The sequence below is a fragment of the Danio rerio genome, chromosome 7 (genome assembly GCF_052040795.2).
Source record: "Danio rerio strain M-AB ecotype USA chromosome 7, GRCz13ab, whole genome shotgun sequence".
Classification (NCBI taxonomy): domain Eukaryota; kingdom Metazoa; phylum Chordata; class Actinopteri; order Cypriniformes; family Danionidae; genus Danio; species Danio rerio.
In genome coordinates, this window is record NC_141027.1 from 25,459,964 (window position 1) to 25,476,103 (window position 16,140).

General features: G+C 36.6%; 1 protein-coding gene and 1 long non-coding RNA gene across 15 annotated transcripts in view; one reads left to right on the plus strand and one right to left on the minus strand.

Annotated features, from left to right (window-relative positions):
- Positions 1 to 10,446, plus strand: part of LOC141375365 (uncharacterized) — a 34,432-nt gene extending 23,986 nt beyond the window's left edge. The window contains exons 2-3 of the long non-coding RNA XR_015495712.1: positions 8,756 to 9,096; positions 9,240 to 10,446. This is a non-coding gene — a long non-coding RNA (uncharacterized LOC141375365). The remainder of the gene's footprint in view (positions 1 to 8,755; positions 9,097 to 9,239) is intronic.
- Positions 1 to 16,140, minus strand: part of LOC147835989 (uncharacterized) — a 198,225-nt gene that overhangs the window by 93,042 nt on the left and 89,043 nt on the right. The window contains exon 4 of one of the 14 annotated variants that reach the window (XM_087261105.1): positions 140 to 429. The exons of 10 other annotated variants lie outside the window; for them this stretch is intronic. The gene's annotated coding sequence lies outside the window, so the exon portion shown is untranslated. Of the gene's footprint in view, positions 1 to 139; positions 430 to 7,331; positions 9,274 to 16,140 lie in introns of those variants that run through there. 3 more of the 14 variants (XR_015495675.1, XR_015495674.1, XM_087261102.1) reach the window with 3 other exon arrangements.

Sequence of the window (16,140 nt, forward strand, 5' to 3'; positions counted from 1 at the left end):
AAAGTTGCAAAAATAAATAAAAAATGTTGCATCAGAAAGTCAATGTTTAATTTTGTGCACAGTATTTGCGTGTGTTATTCTAATTCAAATGTTGGTATTTACCAGTGCATTGTATTAATTAAAAATAAAGATTTTTTTTGTGGTTAAAAAAAAAAGAAAGAATGAAAAAAAAAAAATCACAAAATTGCACCACCTTTACATTTAATAAGGTAAAAGATGATTTTATGAATGAATTACATTGAGTTTTACATGACATCAAAATGTAGAAACATAGGACATTAGCATGACATAAATATCAAATATTTCCTGGCACTTGCATAATTTTGCATACAGCAGTGATGTTTGAACAAAATACTGTATTCAGTAGTCAGTAGTCATGGACACGAAACCACCAGGTTGTTGGAAAGATATATTCCTGTTCATAGCAACCTGGGGAGATGTAAAACAAAAATGTTTTTGACTTGGAGCCCTCATTTTCTGATGATGCGTTATATGTGATTGAAGCCTTGAATAGACTCTCAGTGGAAACATGGGTGGCCCGACATTGAAATGGCTTATAAAATTTGCACCATTTTTGAACTGAGCCTTGTCATTTGTTGGAATTTGGAGAAGGGGTATCAAATTTAAAGACCGGAGTGTATAATAAATGTTTAAAATATCATGTTTAAACCTTTCTGGAGTGTTTGGTTCATTGCCCTTTTTCATAAGTGTGAACTCTCAAGGAGAGATATTGCAGGAATACTGTTTTTGGACTTGAGATTCCAGACTCACCTCAACTCTGATAAACGGCTAGAACTCTTCCAAGCCTAAACGTCTCTTTGCCGGGTTGTAAAGTTCAGCTTTTTAAAATTGAGACCGCCCAGGGTGCATCCCGATCGATCTTTCATTTTAAAATCAAAAGTGCTATGTTTGCATGCACATTCAACAGAAAAGTGAAGCGTTTATGCGTGAATAAAGCATCTTAAAGCGTAACATATCTTCTGATATCAGTCTACAGACCCGCAATTCAACACTACCTCTGCCCTGCCCCTCGAATCACCTCATGCTTCTCCACAATCTCCTGGCCTCCTTCCCTCATAAAAAATATATGTCATAACCTGCAAATTTGCAAAGGCTCCCCCTAGAAGGAAGTCTTTTATTAGGCATTATGTTTTCTTTTGCCGCAGGCAGCAGACAAAATAAACCCGACCTGAGATTTATTTCTTGTTCCTCTTGGCAGCGTGGCATCCAAGAATCACACTGCGCTCTGGGTTCACCGCGAGAAAAGAATCTCAATCATAACAATGGGTCCGACGACGGCAGGAGACAATGGAGCACTAGATGCTATGCGTTAAAGTGGAGAGGAGGGAGAAGGAAAACTAAAAACATAATGTGTTTCATTGTACCACAGAGAGAATAAGTAGAGTAACTGTTGATTTAGTCTTTGTTTCAGTATTTTCATTCATTCCCCCTAGAAGACAAGGTTGAATATTCAGCTCACCGCTCCTAGGGACTCCAAGGCAAACAGGAGTCTCGCAGCGAGTGACCCTTACTCCACATCTCCGGGCCAGACTGAGCCAAAGCGAGGATGGAAGAAAAGTTTAGCAGGCAGGAAATTGCCCCGCTCCAGTGCATAGAACGCAAAATGAGTTCGCGAAAGAAGGGCTACTGTTGGGCCTGTGCGAATCTGGAGCAAAGAAAAGGGAAATGCGTGTCTTATGGGTAACGCGGAAGCTTGTCTTTAGCCAAACGTTCAATCATTCTGGACTCAAAGTTGTCAGAAGCTGCCAGGCTTTCCAAGGATAAGAATGATATTTCTATATTCATTTGAGAAACTGTTTTTAAGTATAGTGCTTAGGTACAATTTTTATTTTTGTAAATGTTTTCTTCACTACATTCCCAAGCACACTATTCTATGTTTTACTTTACAGCAATTAAAAAAGTTCCCTTTAATTTTGCTTTCTGCAGAAAATTTCACCAACAGCAGTGATAGTACTACAATGTCTAATTCCTGAATGCAGTAACTAAATCAGCATGCTATCATCTCAAAAACATTGCAAGAATTAAATGATTTGTTTCCAGTGAGGACTTAGAGACACTTGTTCATGCTTTTATCAGCAGCAGGGTGGATTACTGCACTGGCCTTCCCAAAAAGACAGTCAAACAGATGCAGCTCACCCAGAACACTGCTGACAGAATTATGACCAGAACCAGAAAATCAATGCACATCGCACCTGTCCTCAGGTCTTTGCACTGGCTTCCAGTTACACTCAGAATAGATTTTAAAGTATTATTACTTGTCTATAAATCACTAAATGACCTAGGACCTCAATACATTACATATATGCACACTGAATACAAACCTAACAGAACACTTGGATTATTAGAATCAGGTAAATAAGAAATTCTAAGAGTTCAATCAAAGCAGGGTGAATTTATGCAAAAGCATTTTGAATTACTATTGTGCATAAATTGCGCTACTTAAATAAACTTGCCTTGAGTCGAATGAGTGTGTTTTGTTAAATTAACTAATTAATAAATCAGTTTACAGGTGATATGATTTTATCTATTCTATAGTCAACAATTTACCGATTCAGATTATCTGGACAGAGCGAGTCTATAGAAAATGACAAATGTGCTATGCAAAGTAATTTATGCATGATCTGAGCAGATCCAAATTCAGCATGCACGTGATCCAAGGTTTAATATCATGTTTTTTTTTTGTTTTGTTTTTTGTAGATTAATTCTACAATTTTTAAGATCACAGAGATTTTTTTTCTGTCAACAATGGATAGCAAAAAAACCTAATGTTAGAAAATTTTTAAAAATAAAATTATTTTATTTTATAATTAATTTTTAAATAACTTGTTGAAATGCATAATTTTCTAAAACCAGAAGTCAAGAAGTACCTGGATGACCTACTGACATTCTGAAATGCTCATCCAATAGACAGAAGAATGATAAATGACAGGAAGAAGTAATAATTGTTGCTGGAAGATCATGACAATGGGGTGGATGTGGTATGTCCAACTTCCATTTACACAACTTATACTTAATACGGCTGAAGTAGTGTATTCTAGTTCATACTAGAACTAACTTTTATAACAGTTGTGAAGTAAGTTTAAATTGAAATGTAGTACACACTCAGGCAGTGTAACAGATATTCGAATTTCCAACAAGTTCCTATAGAGTCGCACTACGATCTTTTGATGGATGAAACAAAAATGTACAGGTATACGTTGTATATACTTCTGCTCCTAAAAATGAAAACTGTTTTGACAGTTTAAACCTAATTTATGGGATGCAATAAAAGGCATTTTTCAGTTTTGGCGGTTTACATTCTCCCTATTTCTCTCCTTAGGTTTATTGAATATCGATTGTGGGGAAAAAGAATAATGATGAATATTTAACCTGGGAATAAATGCAGTATGAACTGTTATGTTTACTAAATTCCTGAAGCATGCACACAGGTATGTCCTGCCAATTATGGAAAAAAAAGATTCTATCAACAAGACATCAACAGTGAAGATTAAAACTAGTTTGTTTTTAAACACTTATTCTAAATGTAATTTTAGTTACGGCTATGCCATGTTAATAAAATCGAAAAAACAAAACATCCAAGGCTCTCAGAATTAAATATATTCAATGAAATGAAAGTTGCTGGATGATTGGTTGATAAACACAGGGGAGAAACTACATGTTGCTGATGGAGCTTCTGTTGAACATTTGTAGATGCAAGGCTGAAGTCCAGAGGCAACTGATTCCAAAGGTGACGGGCAGCAACTGAGAAAGCCCCAATATCCTTAGTTTTTAAACAAGGGAGAAGCTCAGCTAACAAAGCCCTGTCCAGGAATCTTAAAGATCTAGAAGATGAAGAGGGAGTAAGAAAATCTGCAAGATGATTGAGCTTGACCATTAAGAACTTTAAAAACAAACAATCAAAAATTAAATTGAATTCTAAAATGAACAGGAAGCCATTGAAACAAGGGTATAACAGTAGTAAATATGATCAGCTTCCTTTGCACTGGTCTTCTGCCTCGCAGCAGTATTTGTACCATCAGTAAGCGTGCAGTAAAATAGTGACAATAGTGAGCTACAATAGTCAATGCGAGACTAAAAGCATGAATTACTCTCTTAAAATCATTAAAAGACAAACATGTATTTAATCACAAGATGATCCATAATTGATTAAAAATAAATAAATCTTTTTTGCTCAACAACTGAATTTTTGGACAAGCAATAGTCAGATTAAAATAAAATGATTGTCAAGCATCTCTCAGCTTAGGGGAACCAAAGACAATTATGTCAAGAAGAGCTGGGATTTACAAACAAGTGGAATGAGACATACGGTTGAAGTCAGAATTGTTACTGTTTATTTTTCCCCCAATTCGTTTAACGGAGAGAATATTTTTTTCAGCACATTTCTAAACATAATAGTTTTAATAACTCATTTCTAATAACAGTAAATAATATTTTACTAGATATTTTTCAAGACACTTCTATACAGCTAAGTGACATTTAAAGGCTTAACTAGGTTAATTAGGGTACCTAGGCAGGTTAAAGTAATTAGGCAAGTTATTGTATAATGATGGTTTGTTCTGTAGTCAATCGAAAAAATATACCTTTAAAGGGGCTAATAATTTTGACCTTAAAATGTTTTTTAAAAAACTAAAAACTGCTTTTATTCTAGCCGAAATAAAACAAATACGATTTTTTTTCTCCAGAAAAAAAATACATATTGTCAGACATACTGTGAAAATGTCCTTGCTCTTTTAAACATAATTTGGGAAATATTTAAAAAAGAAAAAAAAATCAAAAGGGGGCTAATAATTCTGATCTCAACTATATATATTAAAAAGAAGCTGCTCTAAAATAGATCCTTTTGGCATCCCAAAGACAATAAGCACAATCGATGAAGAGAACTTCATCATTGCTAACTCAACAGCAAAAGTCATTTCATTAATTTGTTTTTGACTTGAATGATTAAGTGGCATTGCAAAGATGCAGTTCTAAAAATCACAGATTTGAAATGACTAACTTCTCCTGCTATGGTTAAAAGAAATATCCTTTCAGCCTGTGCTCACTGTGTTGCACTCATTGAGTTACATGGTGATTTTAGTTTTATTGTTAAACACGTCTTTTCAAATGAATGGCTATACAGTACTTAAGCATCTGAGCATAAATGCTCAAAAGGAGTGTGAGGCTCATTTTCTTTCTGTCAAGGGTTTTCATTTGGCCAAAAATGGAGTTGTTCAAGGTTATCAATCAGTCCAGCTTACAAACAACCAAATCCCATTGGAAGTCATTAAATCACAATATAGTACAAGGTTAGCTGCCTTATGTCTTCACCACACACTGCTTTGGTTATTTTCTAGTTTGCTTTTCAGTGCCTCATTCTTTGTCAAGTTCAACTGACTGTATTTCTATATTTGGTGAGAAAAATGTTGTAATTTAACAAGAGTTTTTAATATCTACTTTGATTGCATTCACCGAGGTCAAGAATGAACTTATAAAACAGCACACTGGTTTTAAAGAGTAATGAACAGAATTTACACAGGCAAAATAGGCTGTTTGGGGCCTTCGCTGTTAGGATGTTCTGAAGATTAGTTTTCTTGCAGCTTTCACTTTTTAACTGTGCCAATTATAGCTCCCAAATTACACCAGGATACTCACCTCATGCTTTGAAGTTCCTTTATGAAACGTTACAAAATCCCATACTGTGAGAAGCTGTGAGTTAGTCTCAAGCGTAAAACTATTACTGAAATAGGTGTGAATCTGCTTTCTTTGAGTGACAGGGTTTGGTAAAAAGTACTTTATTATTGTAATGTAAAGAACAAAAATAGAAGGTTTTGATCCTTTTCACTGAACCATGTTTTATTATTAATTTAAAGGACATTGTAATGTATTTCTCCACTTTAACGTTTTGTTGTTGTTTTTTTGTTCAAAGAAAAGCTTCATTGTTGCTAAACTATTATATCTAAAACCATAACCGTGAAGAAAACATTACATGTGCATTACGAAAATTTTAATAAATGTACATTCTAGTACAACAATTTAAATAAACAAACAAGACATTAGGGCTGCACGATTAATCAAAAAGTTGCGATTGCGATTCGACCCTACACACGACCCCACACATTTTTATTCAGCTATTCTGTGATTCAACCAATTATATTTTCAAAGTGAAAAGATTGTTTTAAGATAGTTTTTTTAACATTGTTTTATATTCATTGCTCAGCAACATGGACACCTCCAATTGGTGTTAAAAGTGTCCCATACTGTATTTATAAAGTTTAATTCAGCCAATTTTTTTTTTTTGTCTAAATGCAATTATGTATTTGCGGCAGCAAAATCACACGTGAGCTGAAACACTGTTTAGGGATGGCCGCGTGCCCACCAATAAAGTCTACTTTAGTGAACAGAAACTGGCGGTCAAAAACAGGTAATAAAGTTTGTAAATAACCTGATCCCAGATCAGCTTCTGTACACGCCATTTAGTTATCAAACAAGTGAACAGTAAATGAATCTCTCATTTTGTTTTGTTTGATAACAGAGGTATCACTTTACGAACGCACTGATACATAACGAAACGCTACTGTTACTAAAATAACCCTTCCTCGAGGAACGGAAATGCTATGTGAAAACTTCCACTATGGAGTATTCCACTAAGGATCTGAAAGCGAAAAGGATGTCGAGCATTGCACTAGCCGTGTCTTTATGGCACGACTGATTGTCATTAGTGCCAGCTGTGCATGCTGACGGCGCCAACTCATTGGCATTTCATTGGCCCGATTTTATGCTCTTTCAGATGATTGGTATCTGATGAAATACCCCATAGTGGAAGTTTTCAAATTGCATTGGAGTTCCCCATCTGAAGGGGAAGCATACTTTAACTGTTTGTGCAAATTTAAGAGGAAATTAGTTGTGTTTAAAACAAAACACGCAAGACGTCCAGGCATGTTTACATACTATCAAGAGTATTAGTCTGTTTAAACACACCCAAATCCCAAATTGTCCTGCATTTTAGCTCCTCTTTAAATGGCGTGTACAGATGATCTGGCAGTCAGTCAGCGCTTATACATGCATTTACTGATTCAGAGGTTGCATATGACGGGCGCTGATCAACGCTCAGCTTTAATGGAAAGAAAGTGAATGCAGACATTTTTATATTAATTTCAACATGCATTCAAGATTAAAATTATGAGAGAAATATGGGAAAATACCTAATAATAGCATATAATAGTAAAATACAGGACAATCCCGGCAAAAACGGGAGTGTTGTCATGTATGAAGTGAAGTATTTGTTGAACAGTTTTGCGAGATATTGCAAAACATATTTGCGAGGGAACGTAAAAACTTTAAAAAAATGTTTACCTATTTTATGCTTTTTTTCTCACCTTTTTTTTTTTGGGTCTCCGTAGGAATCTGATAAATGACAAAAGTTTCATTTTACAAGAGAAAAATTATTTTGTCAATGGCAGTTTGCTAGCATATGTCTCAAAAACAACAAAACATTAGAATTTTGAATATATGAATATATGTACATATACAATGAATATGTATTCTGATGTCATCAGTTTACAGTGCATTAACAACCAGGACAAATTTAAAGTCTATTTAAGTCTACCATTCGAAGTTTGTACAAAACGTAACATTTTAACCAACAGTAGACATACACATGTGCCTAATATTATCATTATTATTATTGTTGTTGTTTTACCATATGTTTGAGAATTAACAATAATAATAGCCTACTCATATTACCTTTATTTTACACATGTATGAAATTGTAAAAAAATCGTGATCTTGATTTTAAGCAAAAAAAAAAAAAAAAATGTTATTCTTATTTAAGCCAGAATCGTGCAGCCCTACAAGACATATTTATTAAATGTGCAGTGGAACTTTAATCATGGCTTTAATTTGAGGAAAAAAGTCACAAGTAAAAAAATTGCAAGTAATGCACATTTTGTCCAAAAAAAAAAAAGAATTCTTTCTTGGTAATTCAGCTAAGCTCTCTCGAATAAAATGTGACTGTCAAAAGTTAAACCACAGGATAACTGTGCTTATCAACAAAAGGGACATTTTTAGCTCCTTACTGTCAAAGCAACAGACTGCCAAAGACACTTGACTAGTAATTAAAAAAGGCTCTTTAAAAGTCCAAGCAAAATGCAACAATTTATAGCAGCAGAAAGAAACAGAGTGAAAGTTATTGGCTCAAGCATGTGTGTGCTTTTGTGTTTGAACTGTCTACACAGCTTACGGGAAAAGAGGACGTTTGTTATTAGTTTTGTTAAAAAGAATGTTTGGAATGGCAGCTGGGCTAGTGTGGAGCTGGACTTTGATGGTTTCTCGAAGGAAATCTAAACTGCAATTACTGTGTTCAGTACTGTATGTAAGAAAAGAAGCAAGTTTGCTCAAAAAAATTATTCTGTTATTATTTATTCACTCTCATTGAGTTCCAAATCTCTATGACTTTCATCTGCAAAACTGTATTGTGTAGAATGTTTCATCTGTTTTCTCCATACAAAAAACAGGACAATCAGACAGCAACAACTTTCATAATATGAACATTTAGCAAATAGAAAAAACTATGGTAACACATTCACACAAGCCTGTTTTGTAAGACTTAGTAGCTGCTTGAATCATAACACACTGAACCGAGTTCCAGTAAAACTAGTTCATCTTCTGCTTAACTTTTTTTAGTGCTTTAGTTTGTATGTCAGCCGTCATCTTTTTCATCTCCCATGTCACTTCTTTCTCCAACTTAATCTTCCAGGGCCTGTCCAGACGCTCAGTCGTGCTTTTCTTGGACATCCGTCGGCAGCGATTGATGGATGGATGCGTCTGCCGTTCCTGAGGCTCCTTTGGCGAGCGCAACTGCCATCCTTTCGACTCAATGAAGAGCAAGTGTGCTGTGAGATTATTTCAGACCTCACCTCCCTGATCATCCTACTGTTGATGATGAGAAAACCAGTAGCCAACGCTCGTAAATCTAAACGGAGCATCCTTTTTCTTGAGGGTACGTATGCGTGTCTCTGTGTTTGTATACGTGTGTGAGGTACTCTTTGCAAAGAGAAGAATGGAGCTGGACCTCAGGCTGAGAAGGCGGGACAGATGGTAAGTGAAACTTCATACATGCAGAGAAGGTTCCACAGGGACAACTTTGCTCTTGAATAATTGTCTTGTACGTTTTCCTCCCTCACCGTGTCTCACTCTCTCTTTCTCTGTGCTCTGTTATTATGTTGTCTCTTCTCGTGCAGAATAGCCTCTCTGTCTACCTCGGTTGAAGACAGTCTGACAAAACAGTGCATGGTGAAAGATGAAGTTCCTTACTGGGCTTTTTACACTGTGTCTAACCACAGCTTTTTATTTTTTAAACAGCCCTTTTTTTTTTAAATGTAAAAAAAAACTGTTCTTTTAAAAAAATAAGTTGATAATTAACACCGAACACACTGTAAAAAGGGTCTAAAAGCAGATATTTGATCTACTGATACCCATTTTTTCTATCTATGTTTATCTGCAAACTCACAGTTTTGCTCAAAAGAATTTTATATAATTTCCTTCTGAACCTCCAACCTCCCTATTAGAAAGTTTGTTTCTACAGAATCTACTTTTGAAAGGTGGAATATCAATTATATATAATAAATTGTCTTAGTCAGATTGTGATGTTTCATTAGAGCATCTCAAAATGGCAAGGGAAGAAGATCTCGGAGCAGAAATTGAAAACTGGCAATGGTAGAAAGCACAAGAACAAGTTAGTTCTAGTTCTGTGTGTATCAGGCTTAATACAATTTAAGATCCTGCACCGACTCCACCTGTCTATATTAAAGCTCTCTAAGATGTTTCCTTCCGTAGACCCACTATTTTATAGATGCAGTCAAACTCTGGCATTGCTCGGTCACATGTTTTGGAGTTGTCCTAAATAATTTAATTATTGGATTTTGGTTTGTCAGTTAATATCAGAAGTGGTGGGAAAACAAATATACCCTGGGCCTATTTTAGCTATTTTTGGTGTCAGTGATGATGCAGTGTTATCTAGAAATCAACGTACGGTGATCAGATTTATAACCCTTTTGGCACTGAATTGGAAACAAAAAGATCCTCCCTGTTGCTCCGCATTTATAAAAAAATGTCTTGCCTGCCACTTGAAAAGTTAAGACTTTGCCTAAAATAATATAATAAAACTAATAAAATAAAACTAAGAAGTTCTATGTAATATGAAATCCATTTATTGAGTACTTTAACAAGAGTGTAGGAATTGAACCCAAGTAGAAACACCTCAAATCCCCCTTATTTAGTTTTTTTTCTATCTTTTTCATCTTCCCCTTTATTTTTTATCTATTTTTTAGTTATCATATACATATAATTTTAACATGATGTTACAACAGTTTTTTAAGTATACATATGTAAAATTTATAATTTGTACTGATGAAAAAAATATATTAAAGATAATTTTTTAAAAAGATCTAAAAAAAAACAAAAACAAACAAACAAGTTTATCGATGAAAATGGCGTATTGCAAATCAATTTTCATTTTGTAGTGAATTAATCCAGTTGTGATGTCCAACTGTGAGAAATGGCTGCAATAATAAATGTGTAGGACTGCTATTAATGACAATAATCACTGCTATTGATTAACATTTAATTGATGAATTATTCAACCTAAACAATTAATTTCAAGACAAAAAATCTATTATTTTACTTAAAATTATTTTACCTGGCATCTTTGACACGCAGTAGTGTACCATGAAAATGTTCAAATGTAAACATGCCCGCCTGCACAGTAGGTAGTACGTTCGCCTTACAGCAAGAAGGTGGCTGGTTCGAGCCTAGGCTGGGTCACATGGGATTTCTGTGTGGAGTTTGCATGTTCTCCTCGTGTTTGCGTGGGTTTCCTCTGAGTGTTCTGGTTTCCCCCTCACAGTCCAAAGACATGCAGTACAGATGAATTGGGTAAGCTAAATTGTCTAGTGTATGAGTGTATATGGATTTTATAATATACGATAAATAATATACGAGATACATTCATTCATTAATTTTCTTTTCGGCCAAGACCCTTTAATTAATCGGCGAAATAAACCACCAACCTATACAGCATATAGTATGTTTTAGGCAGCAGGTACCCTTCCATCTGCAACCCATTACTGGGAAACATCCATACACACACATACACAATGGGTAGGGCCAGATGGAATTTGCTGACGTTTTTTGCTATTTCTGCAGAGAATTATGGTAAAAGTCTGCAGATTTCTGCTGAATTATTTTGGGAATATCATAACTAAAACCTTAATACATTTAATAAAAAAAATATCTTTTTAACTTTTATTTAATGTTTAAAATGCAAATCCATTCACTCATTTATTCATGCATTTTCTTGTTTGCTCAGTCCCTTTATTAATCTGGGGTCGCCACAGCGGAATGAACCGCCAACTTATCCAGCAAGTTTTTATGCAGCGGATGCCCTTCCAGCCACAACCCATCTCTGGGAAACATCCACACACACTCACACACACACACTACAGAAAATTTAGCCTACCCAATTCACCTGTACCGCATGTCTTTGGACTGTGGGGGAAACCGGAGCACCCGGAGGAAACCCACGCGAACACAGGGAGAACATGCAAACTTCACACAGAAACGCCAACTGACCCAGCCGAGGCTTGAACCAGCGACCTTCTTGCTGTGAGGCGACAGCACTACCTACTGCGCCACTGCTTCGCCAATGCAAATCCAATTAGATTAAACTTTATTTGGTATATAAATAAAGTTTGTCATATAATATATCTAGTAAAAGACAGAAAATATTACTGTACAAACTGCATTGTGCATAAATCAGATGAGCATTTTTACATTAGTCAATAATGTTACTGAAATGAATTTAAAAACTCTATATAGATTTACACACTGTTACGAGTAGTTGTAGTGTAGTGTAGGCTTGTGTGTGTGTGTGTGTGTGTGTGGTGTTTCTCTCTCTCTCTAAGTATTCGCAGGTGTAGCGGATTAGGTTGGGACGAATCATGATTGGTGCTTGGACTGGCGGCGGCTATATATAAACCTGCAGAGAAGATGGGTTCGATGGCTCCCCGCTCTCTCTCGATTTCCCCACCTGTACTCAATGGAGAAGGTGAGTGTTTGCTTGTATTTCTTTGTGGCTTTGCGAGATGCCGTTGTGATAATTTTTAACCGGAGATTGAAGCCCAGTTTTCTGTCTTCCTGTCGGGCTTAGAGCATGGTAGGGAGGTTTGGTGACTTTTATTTGTTATTTTCGTTTTCTCCTGTGTTTGTTAGTAGGGAGGTAAGCTTTCTGTATTTTATTTTATTATTTGTTTTCTAGGGAAGTTTAATCTAATTTAGTTAGCTTGGTTTATCATTTATTTTGGCTGAACCCCTCCTGATGTTATTTTTGCTCCTTATTTCTGTAAATAAATAATATTTTCTTGTTAATTCTCAGTGGTTGTGTTTTTGGTTTATATTTTGGGGAGAGAGAGTGCGGGGTTACCAGGGATTATATATTTAATCCCTGTTATTTTGTTACGTTTTGGTTAAAACTCTTTTTTGATTAAGGATTTTTAATTTAATTCGCAACAACACATAAAATAAACAGAATTAATGATGGGCTAAGAATCTGCGGAAATCTGCGGAAAATCTGCAGAATAACTACAGCAGTCACAATCGTCTGATCTCATTTGAAGCAGGAGATCGCAAAGACATACACTGTATGATGACGTGTGCAGGTGCTGTAGATTTTAGCTGTAAATTTTAAAGCCCTTCCCCTTCACAGTCGGTTTTAAGGGCCAAGGGGAAGTGAAAAGGGTACAAAAACAGAATTGGGATTGGGCCTTAGTATCAATTTTGATGTGCTTTGTACATTTATAGAAATGTTCAAAGAACTTGTCTCTCGATCCTTCAGAGATCATTCGAAATTTCTGAATCCAAAAAACCTTTGAACCGCAATGTTACTTTTGACCTCTTAGCACTCTGCACAGCAGGACTGGTAAATGGGCAGTTTTTTGTTGTACTCCGGTCATCATATGATTCCAGTAGGGCAAAGGAAACGAGCTTAACGACTTGGAAACAAGGCAGAGAAACTCAGTCTGTGGTACATAGTTTAAGTCTCACACAGTTTGAACCTTTTTAGTTTAATTAACCTTCATTTCCTTGTATTTCATAACTGGATAGAAGCAGCAAGACACTGGAAGCATTTCTGCTCCATTTCTAACCAATACCAAACACATGAACACAAAAACACACGCTCACTTATTTGTGCCCACAGTGTTCATGAGCTTAGAGCCCTGCACCACATCTTAACTTTATTTGCTGTAGACCTCATTTCTCACTATTACGCCAGTCTCCTGTCATCGCTCCTCTCCAAATAATCTTGACTTTTTCCAGGTTCCAGTTGTGGTGCTTCCACCTGTACTTGTCTGGGGGCTCGTGTGGTTAAATCCTCTTCACCCTTTCCCCTTTCAGTCTTTTTTCTTTCCCTTGGATACGGCTAGTCTTGAGTTGGATCCACTCGCCTTGTTCCTTTGTAAAGTCCTCAGAGAGTAGTGGTTTAATTAGACGAAAATGATTTCTGCAGCTGCCTGCCCTAAAGTGAGGCAGACTGGTATGTACTGGAAAGGTTAGTTTTATTAGCCGTACAGGCTCCGGCAACTAAACAGACACATTTGTGTTGGAGTCGTTGCAGAGATGATGGTAGACTGGACTGTTTGGCACAGCCAGCTATGTGTCCATCTACAACTGTTTCCCAGAACTTGTAATTTCCTTAAACTGCTGGTCTCTACAGGTCACTTTTCTAAGGCAATAAATAGATTAAAAAACAAAGTAGTCATATCCTCATAACAAAGATAACTTTGTGTACAGCCAGCCTCTCGCATAACAACTGTGGTTTAAACAGCGGTACACACAATATGCTCAAGTGAATTAGGCAATTGTAATGAAAACCATTCCTTTGATTATAGAGAAACTACTAAAACCATCTTCAAAACAATAAGTCTAAACTTGTCACCAAGCAGTCACATCCAATGACAACTTCTATTTTAGACGAATTGTACAATTCTAAAGGCAAAATTAAGTACTAGGCAGTGTACCAAATACAGGTTGGTGAGTAACATCCACCCATTTACCCATTGATTTTCTGCTACTTATTCAGGCCCAGACCGTGGGGGCAGCAGACTTAGCAGGGAATTTCAGACTTCTCATTCCCCAGACATCTTTTCAAGCATGGACTCTGAGGCATTTCCAGGCAAGCTGAGAGACTCTCCAGAATGTCCTGAGTCTTCTCCTGGGCCTCCTCCTGGTGGGACAAGCCTATCTACACTACCTGACAAAAGTCTTGTCGCCTATCCAAGTTTTAAGAACAACAAATAATAATTTGACTTCTCGTTGATCATTTGGTACAGAACTGGCTTATATGAAAGGCAAAGCCCTCTAGATTCCGTTTAATTTTACCAAAATAAAATATGATCATGCCTTGGTTTTTAATTATTTAATTAGGACAGTAAGGTCTGACTTTGCTTAGACAAAAGTTTTGTCACTTAACAGAAATAATGTACAGTATAGAATATAAAGTCATGGTGCAATAGAAATTAATATTGTGTATGACTCCTATGAGCTTGGACGACTGCATCCACACATCTCTGCAATGACTCAAATAACTTATCAATAAAGTCATCTGGAATGCCAAAGAAAGTGTTGCAGAACTCTCCAAACCATGTTACCCCAAACCATGATTTTTCCTTCACCAAATGTGACTGACTTCTGTGAGAATCTTGGGTCCATGTGGTTTCTACCTTTTGCCCCTTTAACCAAGGATCAACTAACAATTAAGTTTATATTTGTTTCTTTTACAACTGGGATCGATGACGAGACTTTTGTCAAGCAGTGTATGTAGAAGTCCACGAGGCATCCAAAACTGTTGCTCAAACCACCTCAACTGGCTTCCCTTAATGTGAAGGACCAGCACCTCTACTCTGAGTTCCTCATCATATCTTCAAGGGTGCACCCTGCCATTATCTGAAAGAAGCTCATTTTGGACACTCGTATCCTAAATCCCTTTTGGTCTTGACCCCAAGTCACAGTATCACCTAAATGCAGTAATGCACAATATCTAATAACTGTTCAGCATTGTTATCTCTACCCAAGTGCTACTGCTGTACAGGAAGTCTCCTATGAACCCTGAATTATTTATGTAAATCTAATATTGTTGAAATCCTGGCTACAAAGATAAATTTGGAGCAAAAAAACCTAACAATAAATTTACATTGGCTCTACTACAGCTTCCACATATTTGATAGACATCAAGGAGCAGAAATTGCCAGAAAAACCCTAAAGCCTAACAGCTATCCTAAAAATGTAGTTATCTCCAGTATCTCTGAGCATCTTCTATGTGTCTAATGGAGAAGCACGTGAAGAAAAGCTTGTTGCTGCGTGTCACGTCTACTTCCCGGTACCACACACCGCGGTGGTTATTGCGCTGCACTGAGACTAGTACCACAACGCCAATCATAACAATATTCTGGGAGAGCAGTGAAAGAGAGAAAAAAAATCAGAGGCAGAATGAGATATAAATACCTTCAGACTGTCACATTGTTGGAATACTTGAGGAGAGAGTGATAGAGAAAGAGAGTAACAGAGAGCAAGAAAGAGGAAGCACAGCAGGGGAGCTGGTTAGATGTATTCTAATCGTTTTCCCTGGCCTTCTCGAGCCTTGCTCCAGTAGACTGTTTGTTTAACTTCAAGTTTGCATGATTATAATTATATAATTAGGTGGTTTGACAAGTGCTGGCAAACACACAATAATAACGTCTCCTGGAATATCAGGTTTGGTTCTGAGACCCTGGAGGTTGGGGGGTCTGGCTCGCTCTATGCATTTAGAACTGTCCCCTAGTCCGCTGAGGTAAATCTGTCAGAGCAAAAATCCACAAGCATTATTTTGCTCTTACCTCCAGAGGCACATTTTTCCGTGGGGCTAAAACAATACGCAACAGATTTATCAGGCAGTTCATCTGCATATTTGGACAGGTAAAAAGCTAGGCGCATAACAAACACAATGGAAAATCCATAGATCCACTACATCTACTCCTGTATTCTCATGTGCGACCCCATTCTGCTCCGTGTCTTTCCCCCTTTCACCCCCTACCCGTCTCAGGACCCCAC